Raw genomic sequence first — 14,313 nt, forward strand, 5'->3', positions numbered from 1 at the left:
CCGTGCCCGCTGGCAGGGAAGAGTCACTTTATTAAAGAAAATACCTGGTCGCAGCTGGCAGCTGCTTTCCCAGTTTTTGAAAATCCGATTACTGCTGAAAGAAATTTTGAGCCGGTTTCCTACTCCCAGCTTAAGGATTTAGTTGAGGCAGTCCGGACTTATGGAGTGACGGCTAATTATACCACTGCCTTGCTCCGAAGACTGACCTTCAATGCCATGACGCCCACGGACTGGTTTGAGGTAGCCCGTACCTGCCTTAATCATGGGCAGTACCTCGATCTCCGGTCTATTGTTCAAGACAAGGCTCAAGCCCAATCCAGACAAAATGTCCGTGACGGGCACCCGGACTGGACCGTAGACATGCTTCTCGGGCAGGGAATCTACTCGGTAGACCAGACAGGATATCCCTTTGAAGTATACCGCCAGGTAAACGAGGTTTTTTACATGTCCTGGCGAGCCCTCCCAAACAAGGGAGAGGTGGCTGGCAATCTAACAAAAATCATGCAGGCCCCTAATGAGCCATTTTCTGATTTTGTTGCACGTATGCTAGAGACAGCCGAGCGGGTGTTAGGAAATCTGGAAACAGCCATGCCATTTGTACAACAAATCATTTTTGAACAAAGCACCAAGGAATGTCAGAGGGCAATTACCCCAGTAAGAACCCAAAGCCTAGAAGCTTGGTTAAAAGCCTGCAGAGAAGTAGGTGGCCCCCTGACCAATGCGGGGCTGGCAGCTGCTGTCTTGTCGGCTGCCGGGGCCGCAAAAGATAGTAAAGGAAAAGGGTGTTTCCGGTGTGGTCAGTTGGGACATTTTAGACAGCAATGCCCACAAAATGGTGGTCCTGCACAAAACATACCCAGGCCGCCAAGGACTCCAGGAGTGTGTCCTCGTTGTAAAAAGGGAAAGCATTGGGTCAACGAATGCAGGTCAGTTAGAGACATCAATGGACATTTTATCCCCCAAATTACTCCAAACACTAATTCGGAACAGGAGCCAAAAAACGGAGAGAAGGGCCCTCATCCCCAGGGCCCGAAAGTTTATGGGGCATTTCAGACTCTGGCTCCCGGACAGCACCTGCTACAACCCCCCAGCCAAGAAGAGCAACCTCAGGCTCCGCAGGGTTGGACCTCTGTGCCACCTCCGGACGGGTATTAACACAGCAGATGGGAGTCCAGATTGTGGAGACAGACATGACAGGACCCCTAGATGAAGGCACTGTAGGAATAGTTTTAGGACGCTCCTCCTCCACAATGAGAGGATTAATAATTTTCCCGGGAGTAATTGACCCTGACTATACGGGGACTATCAAGGTCCTCTGCCATGTCCCCCATGGAGTGGTGTCCATTTCTCCCGGGGATAGAATTGCACAGCTCCTGCTTTTGCCTTCTCTTCATGGCAACTTCCCTGCTAAGGAGATAGAGAGAGGAGATAAAGGGCTAGGCTCCACTGGAGTCGACCTTACATGCCTGTCCATAACTTTAGACCAAAGACCCATGCTAACTCTCCAAGTGGAAGGGAAAAGATTTGAGGGACTGGTGGATACAGGGGCAGATCGAAGCATCATCCAAAGAGGGGAGTGGCCAAAGCAATGGCCAACTCAGAAATCCTCCCAGACCTTGCAAGGGCTGGGCTATGCTGATGCCCCACAGTTAAGTGCAAAAGAATTGACTTGGAGAACAGACGAAGGCCAGGTTGGAAAAATGCAGCCATTTGTGGTAGACGTCCCTGTCAATCTTTGGGGAAGAGATGTGCAGCAACAGCTAAAGTTAACTTTAACTAATGATTATTCTGAGGCCAGTCAGAATATGATGAAACAGCAAGGATTTGTGCCAGCCTTGGGGCTTGGTCGGCGTCTCCAAGGACGCAAGGAGCCGATAGAGCCACTTCCTAAACAGGACAGGAAGGGTTTGGGTTTTTCTTAGGGGCCTCTGAAAACAAAGCTTCCACTGAAGGTGTGGTACCCATACCTTGGTTAACGCAAAAGGCGGTGTGGGTTCCTCAGTGGCCCCTCTCTCGAGAAAAATTGGAAGCGGCTCAAACTCTTGTCCAGGAACAGCTGCAGCTGGGGCATGTTGAGCCTTCAGTGTCATCTTGGAATACCCCAATTTTTGTGATCAAAAAGGCCTCCGGAAAATGGAGATTATTACATGACCTTAGAGCAGTAAATGCCCAGATGCAAATTATGGGACCCATCCAAAGGGGACTTCCACTGCTGTCTGCGTTACCTAGGGAGTAGCCTATTCTGGCCTTAGACATTAAGGATTGCTTTTTTTCCATACCTCTTTATGAAAAGGATAGGGAGCGCTTTGCCTTTACTTTGCCCTCGGTTAATCATGAAACCCCGGATGCTCGCTATCAGTGGAAAGTTCTCCCCCAAGGGATGGCTAATAGCCCAACAATTTGTCAATTGTTCGTGGGGGCTGCATTAACCCCTGTTAGGGAAAAATTTCCAAAAGTACGGATTGTCCATTATATGGATGATATCTTGTTGGCTGCTCCCTCTGTAGAGACTCTTCATAAAGTGTTTGGGCAGGTAACGGAGACCTTAGCTAATAAAGGATTAATTATTGCCCCTGAGAAGGTTCAGCAGACTAGTGTTGTTCAATTTCTGGGAACCATTGTTTCCCCTACTGAGATTAAACCACAAAAACTTTCCATTCGAACTGGTCATCTTAAAACACTTAATGATTTTCAGCAATTGGCAGGAGATATTAATTGGATAAGGGGGTTTCTTAATCTCCCTCGGTCAAAGTTGTTACCTTTATTTGCTATTTTGGAGGGCGACCCTGAAGTCAACTCCTCTAGATCCCTGACACCTTTAGCACTAAATTCCCTACAAAAGGTTGAGGCAGCTTTGTCTAGGGCTCAACTTTCACGGGTTGATTTAAAATTACCTATTGATTTATGTATATTAAAAACAAAAAATTATCCCACGGGGGTTCTTTGGCAAAATGGCCCCTTATTGTGGCTCCACGGCAATTCTGTGGGAGCAAAAACTGTTCAATATTTTCCTGAATTAGTGGCTAAACAGGCAATTTTGGGTATGAAGTATTGTTTAATGCACTTTGCAAAAATTCCAGATAAATTAATTATTCCATACACCCGTGAGCAAGTTGAAATTTTAGCAGCCACAATGGATATGTGGGCAATTCTTGTTTGCTCATTTCCAAATGTAATTGATAATCATTATCCTAAGCATCCTCTGCTTGCCATAGTTAACAAAAATGTAGTGTATTTTCCTGTTGTCACTTCAAAGGAGCCCTTGGATGATGCTCTGACCATCTTTACGGATGGATCAAAATCTGGACAAGGTGCCTTTTTTGTTCAAGGACACAAACAGCCGGTAGTCTTTAATTTTCGGCCGAATGTCCCACAGGCTGTTGAATGTTTAATTGTGCTTGAAGTTTTTAAAAGATTTGATCAACCTTTTAACTTATTTCTGATTCATTATATGTTGTAAATGCCGTTGCTTCTCTTGAAGTTGCTGCTTCAGTTAAGCAGGCCAGTACAATTTCTAATGTTTTGTTACAGATTCAATCCCTTATCTTAAACAGAAAACATCCTTTTTATATTGGACATATTCGCGCCCACTCTATGTTACCGGGCCCAATGGCAAAGTGTAATGATTTGGTGGACCAGGCAACTAAGGGCTGTGGCTCTGGTTGCTGCTGATCCTGTAGAATTGGCAAAAGACTTTCATAGATTGTATCATGTACCTGCTAATACCCTTAGGAAAAGATATAATTTGTCCAGGCATGTGGCAAGAGATATTGTTAAAGCCTGTAAATCTTGTGTTACCTTTCTTCATCCTCCCCATGTGGGGGTAAACCCCAGGGGGTTGAGACCAAACGCCCTATGGCAAATGGATGTTACTCATCTGACGGAATTTGGTAAGTTGAAATATTTACATGTGTCTGTGGACACCTTTTCCGGTGTCATTCATCCCACACCTCTGGCAGGAGAAAAGGTGTCTCACGTCAGAATACACTGCTTAGAAGCTTGGGCAGCTTGGGGAAAGCCCCTTAGACTCAAGACGGATAATGGCCCTGCTTATACTTCCCATGGTTTTCGCGCCTTTTGCGCACAAATGCAGGTTGCCCACACCACCGGATTGCCCTACAATCCTCAAGGACAAGGTATAGTGGAAAGAGCTAATAGAAGCATAAAAGAAATGCTTCAAAAACAAAAAGGGGGAATTGCTGAGTCCGCGTCCCCCAGGGAAAGACTTTCTCTTGCGCTCTTTACCCTTAATTTTTTAATTCTAAATGACAACGATCAGTCTGCCGCAGATCGGCATATGACAAGAGACTCCATGGATACTAAAGACATGGTTATGTGGAAGGATGTTATTAATAATAAATGGTATGGACCGGATCCGGTAATAACGAGATCCAGGGGAGCTGTTTGTGTTTTTCCACAGAGTCAAGAAGTACCTCACTGGGTGCCAACGAGACTGACCAGGCCAGTGGAGACTGCAGAAGAACCCCATCTTGAAGATGCCATCCACTCGTCTCCTGATACAGCTGATCTTCCTGCTGTTAGCAACAGTGCTAATAGCAATCCCTGTGATAGCTAAACCGATGATGCTGTGGGCTGTCACAATTTACTGACTGGATTGCCTCTGCGGTGTCCTTTGTCAAAGAGCTGGTGGGAGTCGGAATGTTTTTAGCCTGCTGCTTGGGAGGATGGCGTGGTCTGCCTATGGTTGGTCTGTCGCCTTCGAGCCCAAACCAGAAGGGACAAGGTTGTTATCTTGCAAGCATTAGCCGCTTTGGAGAGTGGATCCTCACCCCAGATTTGGCTGTCGGCCCTGAGAGGCAGTTAAGCCTTACCATCCTGCATAGCCTTAGCACCCCGAGGGATCAGGGGATCCCATTGCACCGGGACAGGTTTGCAATTTGGGACAGGGTGCAAGGCAAGTGCACTGCACTTGAGGAGATGGTTCTCATCTCCTCAAGAAGAGCATGCTGGGTTGCAAGTGGGTTGATGCCCAAGATCCCACCTCTGCAAAAAAGGCATCGGACGGGCCTGGTCATCACTGGGGAAGGCGCCCCTCAGGCGAAGGCCAGTGCAAGGTCCTCTCATTAATGTCTTAGACAGAGGCCCAACCTCTACTCTTACCTGTTGCCATAAAACAAAGAAGGGGGAACTGTAGGGAGCCGAGGCGAGACTCCGCCCACTCCCTTGCAGTTTTGAGGATTACCACTCCAGATGGTGCTTGGCGGGACGCCTGGGCTGTGCGCGTGCGCGAGCCCGGTAGTGTCCCCAGCCAATCCCATGACACCTGGTGACGGTAAAAGGCAGGCGACCAACAATAGAAAAGACCCGTGTTCGAATTCCCTATATAAGCAGCTGTGTTTCGGGTGCACGCTCTCTCGCGCCCAAGCTCTCCTACAACTAAAAGGCTCTCCAATAAAGCGTGATCTGAGAAGACTCCTGGAGTGGTGGTCGTTTTTCCTCGCTGGTCGAGTAGGCGGTCACTACACTTGGAAAGTTCAGGTGTTTACTAATCATGTGATTAGAGTTGCGGAGTTGACCTTGGTATTAAGATTAGAGGTAAAATTCAAAGGTAGCTAAGGTTGCTGCAGTATTTTAGCTCAATACAGTGTGACCCTCCCTGATAATGCTAAAGCACAGAGTAGAAGCTAAATCAGTAAAATGTATAGGAAGAATTTTCCACTGAGAGTAATTGCAGGGTGTGATCATCACTCTTGCACTGAAAATGTACAGCCCATCATTCTACTTTAAACTCTAGAGTATTTCTGAACTGAAGACAATTATAACACACCAATGTGCTGTGAGTGCTGAGCAGTTTAGGTGGGTATTACTGTAATATATGTAAAATCTTTAGAGGTATGGAGTGGACTTACCCTCACACTTCATTCTGTGTTGTTAAGTTTCATGGAGAAATGTTCATAATTATGCAATTCACACTCATCTAAGTCTGAATCAAGCAACTGAGATAAGACATTAGGATCATCACTCCAGTGATGAGGTTTGTGACCTATGAAATAAATAACATTATTTCACAATGTATATGCGTTTCTGAAAATTTATGCAATACCAAATGCCAAATGTACAAAAGGGACAATTGTCCATCGCTTATATTATCAGAAGTTAAGATACTCCTGAATTATACTTTCTTGCTAGAGGATCATAGGGTGACTGCTGATGTTTGGTACCTTTTCCAGTGCTCCTATACATTTGTGAATTTTTTGGGGGGAAGTGTTTTTCCATAGTTTGTTTTGAGGTGTTCAAAATTTCAGTATTGTCACTGACCACAACCATGGAACAGCAAAGAAGATGGTATACCTGGCCAAAGAACTGATAAATCACAGGAAGTGATAGGAAAATAGACACCAGAGGACCCAAAGCCTCATTGCTGGCTTCCGGAACCCCAAATTCTGCTTAACATGTTTATATTAATTCTACTACAGTGGTGCAGTAGTGAGTGATTACAGGTATATTCACAAACTAAGGCATCAATTTAGCTTGTGGTTACAACTATTAACTGAGTTATTGTTTGTATACATAGTGATAATTGAATCCCTTATTTTTAGGGAGCAGAAGGGAGCAATAGTCATTACAACCATAGCACAGACATCCATCTTGTCTCCAAAGTCTTAAACTTTTAGTGTCCAACAGCTCTAACGTAAATACTTTTGAGGTAATAACCCATACCCTTGTCTTCCCTTAACGGTTTGACCTTTACAGAGCACAGCTCTCAACCTTTTGATTGCCATTTGAGAGGGCTTCCCAATAGATCCCTTTCCAGGTATAACAGTTTGACTCTAGAATCACTCAAAAGTACTATTACAGATGGGTTATTTTGAAAAGGATATTTGTTTTCTAGGGTAGGTTCACTTTTGCAAATTTTATTTTATTTAAAGGTACTCTACAGAGTGGTTACAGTTACATGAGTAGGGTAAATTCCTTGTTGAATATTGTTACCCACTCCATTGTTTTTCTATCTTATCCTACCCCCACCTCTACCCCCCACCGCAAAGTTGTAAAGTTCATTGCCGGGATATTGTCTTGTGAATATCACTGTTGCAATGGGTCAGTTCTTTAATCCTTATGTTATTTCCCTTTCCTTCTACAAATCAGATAATGTATATACAAGATGGAAGGTACCAGAATCAAGACAGAGATGTCCAGAGATAAATCAAAGAGAAATGAAATAAAATAAGATCTAGGTACACTACTTTACCGATATCAAGGTTGATATCTGAAAAAAAAAAGTACTTGTTGTTTCCATGTCTTGGAGTTCATTTCAATTAGCATCATTTTGTATGGTAAAATGTACATAGCTTTGGGGCCTGCAATCCCACTCATGGGCATTTGTCGAAATTATCTCTAAATAGCTAATGGATGAAGAATGGAATTGAAAATAGCAGAGGAAAAAATCAACATGCAGGTATTATGATTTTATAATTCTAATATGAAAGAACTGAAGCTTTTGTTTCATGAAGAAGAAAGTTTAGCCTGTAATTTCAATGCAAGGCATCAGTTGTAAAGAGTCTAAAGTCTTTTCCTCCAAGATATCTAAGAGTACTATACTAATCTTCTGAAGAGTAAATAAGTAATTATTTTAATTAGCTTTGTTTAATATTAATTTACATGTAGAAAATAAGTTAAAATATCTTCTCTTGGTCTGGGAAGGTGACTTAGTGGTAGTGTTTGCTTTGCATGCAAGAGGCCCTGGGTTCGATTCTTCAGTACCACATAAGTAAAACGAAAAGAGCCCAAAAGTGGCACTGTGGCTCAAGTGATAGAGCCCTAAACTTGAGCTGAAGAGCTGAAGGACAGCGCCCATGCCCATAGTTCATGCCCCAGGACCGGACTCCAAAAAATAAAACACTAAAACTACCATCACAAGTATGTTTTTTGCAGGATTATTACCATATTTAAGACATGGAACCTGTCCGGATGCCCCTCAATAGATGAATGGATCAAGAAAATGTGGTATAAATACACAATGGAATTTCATGCTTCTATCAGAAAGAATGACACAGGCCCTTTCTTAAGAAAATGGAAAGACTTGGAAAAAGATCATTATGTGAAGGGAGCGAGACTCAAGAAACATAGGCTCTATGGTTTCCATCATTTTCATTAATTAATATATGCTTAGGATAGTCCTGGCAGATAAGTTCATTTTTTACACTCTTAATATTCGCTCTGTGTGTGTGTGTGTGTGTGTGTGTGTGTGTGTGTGTGTGTGTGTGTGTGTGTGTGTTTGTGTGTGTATGCAGTAATGAAACTTGACATGGAGCCTCAAAATCTTGCTTGTGTTTTTCACTCATGATTGACTGAATCTGTACTATTTTAACTAAGATTTTACTCTGTGTATGATTGAACAATTGAACATAAACGTTCATGGATTGCTACCCCAGCCATCTGTGAACCATGGTCTTCCAATCTCAGCCTCATGAGATGAGATACTGGCATCTAGCTCTATTGCCAAGTGTTATTTGCTTTGTGTTGTTCGGTTTTATTTTTGTTGCTTTTGTGCATCCAAAATCTGTATGGAAAACAAATCATTTATAATCAGGACTATTCACATAAAATGTGTGTTGTTTAAAGATTACCTTAATAATGTAATCCTTTTGTATCCACATTATGTGATTTGATTTTTTGAACTCTATTGTTGCAGTCAAGTCACTTATATATAATTTGAATCTTCTTGTCTTGGTATTAGGGTGTTAGGTGTTTAAAAACAGAATTTATCAAGGTTTAACCCTGCACTACCGAAACAAGACCTTTATGATTATTCAATGTCCTGTAAATCATAAGTTTATCACTACTTGAGGCACCATATGAGCACAAATAGTTTCCTATAATACCTACACATATTTTAGACTAAAATGAATGCACACTTCTGCCAAATATGCAAGGTCATCCTTTGTAATTCTCCATGGATTTTCACTGTTCTCTCTACTCTCCAGGGCTAAGTCCTGTGATGGTCATGTTGATTTTCTCCCCTGTTACATTCATCATTGTATCTTGGGAACTACTGGTATGCATTACTGTACTTCTGTCCATTCTCCTTGTGCTTCGGCTTGTACCCCTCTCACCTCAAAGAGCTAAAAATTGGGGATATTTGCTTTACTTTTTATCTCAGACATCTATCTTTACTTTCTAGAAATACATTCATTGAATTCCTTCTTTAAAGTCTAATGTCTTGAAAATTATTACTAAATTTTCATGGCTTTGTTATTTGTCATAAAGGAAGAACATAGATCAGTACTTTAACTTATGTAAAAGATTATTGCAGTCATTCTTCAATAGGTGTTGTTCATTGGATAATGTTTACTTCAAGGTCTGCCTGCCTGCTTCTTTTTGACTGTTTTGTTTATTTTTCAATGTAGTCTTTTCTTCTGGAAAATAATTATGGCCTAGTGAAGATCAATTCCTACTGTAATTAGTCATTAATTTTATTCCAACCTCATTTCACAGATCCTTCTGAGTTTCTTAAGGGTCTGTGTAGTGCTTCACATTTTTAGATATGTTTTAACATCGATGTATCCAATGATGAAGACACATTCCTTAAGTCACCATTTTGATGACTGAAAATAAACCAATCTGCAATCTCACTAGATGGCAATTTGCTGGTTTCAAATTCTTTTAGATTAAAATTGATGCTGGACAACAAATATACTGTGTACAATTTTATATTTTCCTAATTATTTTAGTATACTTCCCAATATTATATAAAGTTAAAACATTATCATTTACTTAGTTTTAGGATTTCTAAAACAGTCAGAATAATAGTTCTATTCATTCAAAATTTTAAGATAATTGAGTGTCCATTATGACCAAGTGAGATATTTAAAATTTTTATTTGTAGTCCTTAAAGGTTGTGCTGGGGAATCCAGTCCAGTGCTTCATGTGTCTTAGTCTACTGTGGATCTCTGATCCTGATGTGACCCATGGTTTTATTTTCACACAACTGGAATACAGAAAAATTTCACTAGGAAGGAATTATTACTTGCTTACTTTCTCCAATATCTCTCGCATACAGAAAAGTAATATAATTCTAAACTGACTGAAAATGGTGTTCCTATTAGAGTAATTGTTTATTTTTTGTACCCTACTCTCCACTATGTCTTGTCCCTTTCTTATCCCCCCTTCCCATAAAACTTGACTGGATCCACTGGAAACACACTTCCAGTCAGCTTCATCCTTAAAAAGCTCAACTTTAACTAACCTACCTCTGGTAGTCCTGCTCTAAACTTTCAAAAGCCTGACTGCAACCAGAATCCTTCCTGAAAGTCCTCCTCTGCTACAGGGAATGCCTTCTTCCACTCCACCCCTTCCTGTAATCCCTGCTCTGCACCACCAGAAACCAGGTCACACCCATATCTCCTCCTATGATCCACCTTGCTGCACAAAGAACCCCGCCTACATCAGGCTCCTCCCTCTAATCCTAACTTCATCCAACAGATACCCCATCCCTAACTATTCTATTCCCTCAAAGTCCCATTGCTCCTAAATTCTATTACCTCCAAGTTCCTCCCATCCCTTTCATACCCCACTCCCAACCAGACTTCTCCCTCGACCCCTCTTGGTTTCATCAGAAACTCCATCCATAACTAGTCTACTTCTAAGTGGCCTAACGTCTCAAACCCAGCCCTGAACCTACCTCTTACCACAAAGCCCTTCATGCTACACCAAAAACTCTCCACCACTCTATAACTGCCCTTGTAGCACCGCCTTGGTTGAGCAGAAGCATCTCACACAGCCCATCTCCTGCCTGGAAAGCCAGCCCTGCTCCACCACAGGCCCCTCTACCTCCCATATCTACTCTCTCAATGGCTGCATTGTTCCCAAGATGAATCCCCCCTTATTGGATCCTCCCGGAGATCCACAACCTACTCAACCAGTTACCCTGCCCATAATTACCCTACACCTCTGTAGACCTTCCACTCCTTCTCAAAGTCCCTCTTCCAATTAACCCCATCACTCCAAGCTCTGACCTACTCTAGAAAACCCCCACTAGACAACCCCACCACACTATCCCATCTCTCGACACCTACATTGCTCCACTGCAAACCACTGCATCTGTTGGCCTCCCTCTGGAAGCCTCACCAGGCTCAAATGTAAATCCCTGTCCCTTCATAGTCCCTTTTTGAAGGTTGCCTTGCCCCACTGGAAACCCTGTCCAAAGTCTAATGTCCTGCATTGCAACACTAAAATCCCCACCCAACCTTACTCCTCTTTTCGAAGTGGTGACTGGCTACACCAGAAACCCTGTCCTAACTAGACTAGTCCACTGGATCCTATCCCTGGTCTCACCAAGCTCTGGTCCGCAAAAATTCCTCCATACATTGTTTCTACATCCTGCTCTGCCAGAAACCCCACATCCACCCTAACACACTTCCCAAAGGCCTGCCATTCTCCAACAGAAACCCCGCCCCTTACTAGCCCACTTTTTCCTAGCACCGCTCTGCCCTCTCACAGACCCTGAAGAGCCTCTCCCTCACAGTTCCGCGTTCCTGCACCAGAATGCCTTCATTCTCTTCCCTGCCTTATGGGAAACCTCACCCTACATATCCCACCAGGGCTCACAGTGCTGCACCACAACCCCTCCTCTAAGTAACCTCCTCCTTTGTAGCCTTGTTCTTCCTTTTCAAAGCTCTGTCCCAAAGAGCCTCTTCCCCAGTGACCATGCCTTCTTCCACTGAAAACCAATCCACCTGCCAGTCTCCATCCTTAAGTCCCACCTACTCCACAAGAGACCTTGCTCCTAACAAGTCTAGTCTTTCCTGTCCCCTCCCTGCTGTCTCAAAGCCCTACACAGACTGGCTTTCACCCACAAAGCCCCACCCTGCTCTACCACAGAGGCTGTGCCAATACCAACTCCTCCCTTGAAACAGAGAGGGCTCCATGAGAAACCCCACACCACCTCATCCTTGACGTTCCCACCTAGTAAGTTTTATTACAAATGTGATTTTATAATGTTCACAGAATTCATACTAATCAATATGATAGGAAAGCAAAGAAAAATTAGATAGCTATTAGATGCCTTAGTGTAGTTTGGGGTTCTGTTACTAGGCAGATATACATTGTGTGAAAATGTGTGAAGATGATTCCTCTAACTGGAAAGCATACTTTAAAGTATCAGTAAGGTTTCATGAGTGATCATTTTATTTCTAGAATTTTCGTGCACATTTGTGTCCATTAATTTAAAATATTAGTTATTTTAAATCCTCTGGTTTGGTTGAGGAAAGAGTATTAAGTTGTAAAAAGATGACTTTCAAGTCATCTCTCTAATGAATAATTTTGGACTTGCTTACTTTACTATGTACCAGAGTTTTTAGTAACAGAAATTCTCTACCAAATCCACTTGGAATTTCCTTCTTTCACTAAAGTGCCCTTTGGAAAAGATTGAAGTGAGATTATACAGGTAGAATGCCAGAAATAAAAATGTATTTGACATCGTAACAAAATCATGATGAAGACCCTACTCAATGTGGTTTAAATTTTCTAATGAAAGGAACTTAAGCATATTTAACTGCAGACTTTCTGAAGACTAGAAAACAAAAATATAAGAAATGCCCTCTAATTCCATGGTTCTGAAAACAAAACAAAACCCAGGAATGACAACATAATGAGACAGAAGGGAATGAGGAACTTGTACATGTGATATAGAATGTAAAAATACACTGAATCAGGTAAAAATAATTTTGGTCACAATGCCTTGTTGTTCAATATATTTCATTGTATATACTGTTCTTTGTTAACCTGTGACTTAATAAAGGTCTCAACAGGGATCTGCCAAGGTAATTGTGTAGTCAATTTAATCATTTCAAGATCATCAGGATGATAAACTCCCACACACATTAACATACCTGCAACAGCACTAGACATACATTCCCATTTTCCAACAGTTTAAGGCAGACCTATACTGAACACAAGCTTTGTATGTGGTATGCTATGTTTTTTTAAGGCTTGATACAAAATGTCTCTGCCCAGAAGTAAATGATGGTATTCATAGCTAAAATGATTTAGGGTCATTGTTAACTTCTAACGCATGCTGAGGTTTTTATTTATACCTCTGCTTTTCCCTTTCTTTTTTCCTCCCTTCCTTTCTTTTCTTTTCTTTTCTTTCTTTATTTATTTCTCTCTTTCTCTCTCTTTTTTTCTTTTTTCTTTCTTTCTTCCCTTTTCGTTCCTCTTTTAGGAAATGAGTATGAATTTAGATATTTTGTTTGCTGAACAAGTATTCTACCTTTAGAATATCCTTTTTTGATTTATTTACTTTGCTCATAAGTTATCCATTTTGCTGAGGGGCGAACACAGGCTAAGTTCCTCACTTTTGTCTGCCAAGTAGCGAGGATCACAAATGCATTCCAACATGCGAACTTTTAGGATGGTATGAGACTCTTATTATTTTCCTTGCACACTGGTTCTGATCTGTGATCCTCTCAAATTCTACCTCTTCAATTAGTGATGTGAGTTCCAGTAGCCTGCCCTGAGTATAGATCGTCTAAATGAATTATTGAAGGCAATTTCACTTTAATCTCTTTTTTTGCCAGTCCAGGGGCTGTTATAGTTTTATTTATAGACAAATTTGTGTTTACATGCACATTAGCTTTAAAATATTACTTTTCCCCCTTTTTTTCATTTTTAATTTTCTTGGTCAGGGGGCTTGAATTCTGGGTCTGGGCACTGTCCCTGGGCTCTTCAGATCAAGGCTAGCACGTTACCACTTAAGCCACAGTGCTACTTCTGGTTTTCTGGTGGTTAATTGGAAGGAAGAGTGTCATGGATTTCTTGCCAGGGCTAGCTTTGAACTACTAACCTCAGATCTCAGCTCCTGAGTAGCTAGGATTATAGGCATGAGCCATTGGCACCCAGCTAAAAATGTTACTTATTTTAAGTTCTGTGATTTAGTTGAGGGAGTAACATGAGTTTCTAGAAAGTAACTTTCAAGTTACATCTCTAACTAATTTCAGAGTTTCATTTTCATATTTATTGCAGTTATTAATAACAGAAACTCCCAAAGTAACAGAATAATCCTTCATTTTCTCCCTTCCATAGGTACTATTGGAAGAGAATAAGTGAGATCTAAAACAATATGCACTTGAAATTATAAAAAAAAACTTTGATAGAACATAAATAGCCAGATAACATAACGTGCTTTTCATTTTCTAATGAAAGGAATGTCATGAAAGTATATTTATTGGCAGGCTTTTCACCTGAAAAACAAAGAAAAAACAATATCATATAAAATTGGAAGGGGTCAGCAACCGTGTAAGTGTTATATAGCATTGGAGACTTTAAGATATGAACTGGTTCAGGTAAAGTAAT

This window comes from Dipodomys merriami, unplaced genomic scaffold (genome assembly GCF_024711535.1).
Source record: "Dipodomys merriami isolate MVZ:Mamm:240054 unplaced genomic scaffold, mDipMer1.0.p SCAF_181, whole genome shotgun sequence".
Classification (NCBI taxonomy): Eukaryota; Metazoa; Chordata; class Mammalia; order Rodentia; family Heteromyidae; genus Dipodomys; species Dipodomys merriami.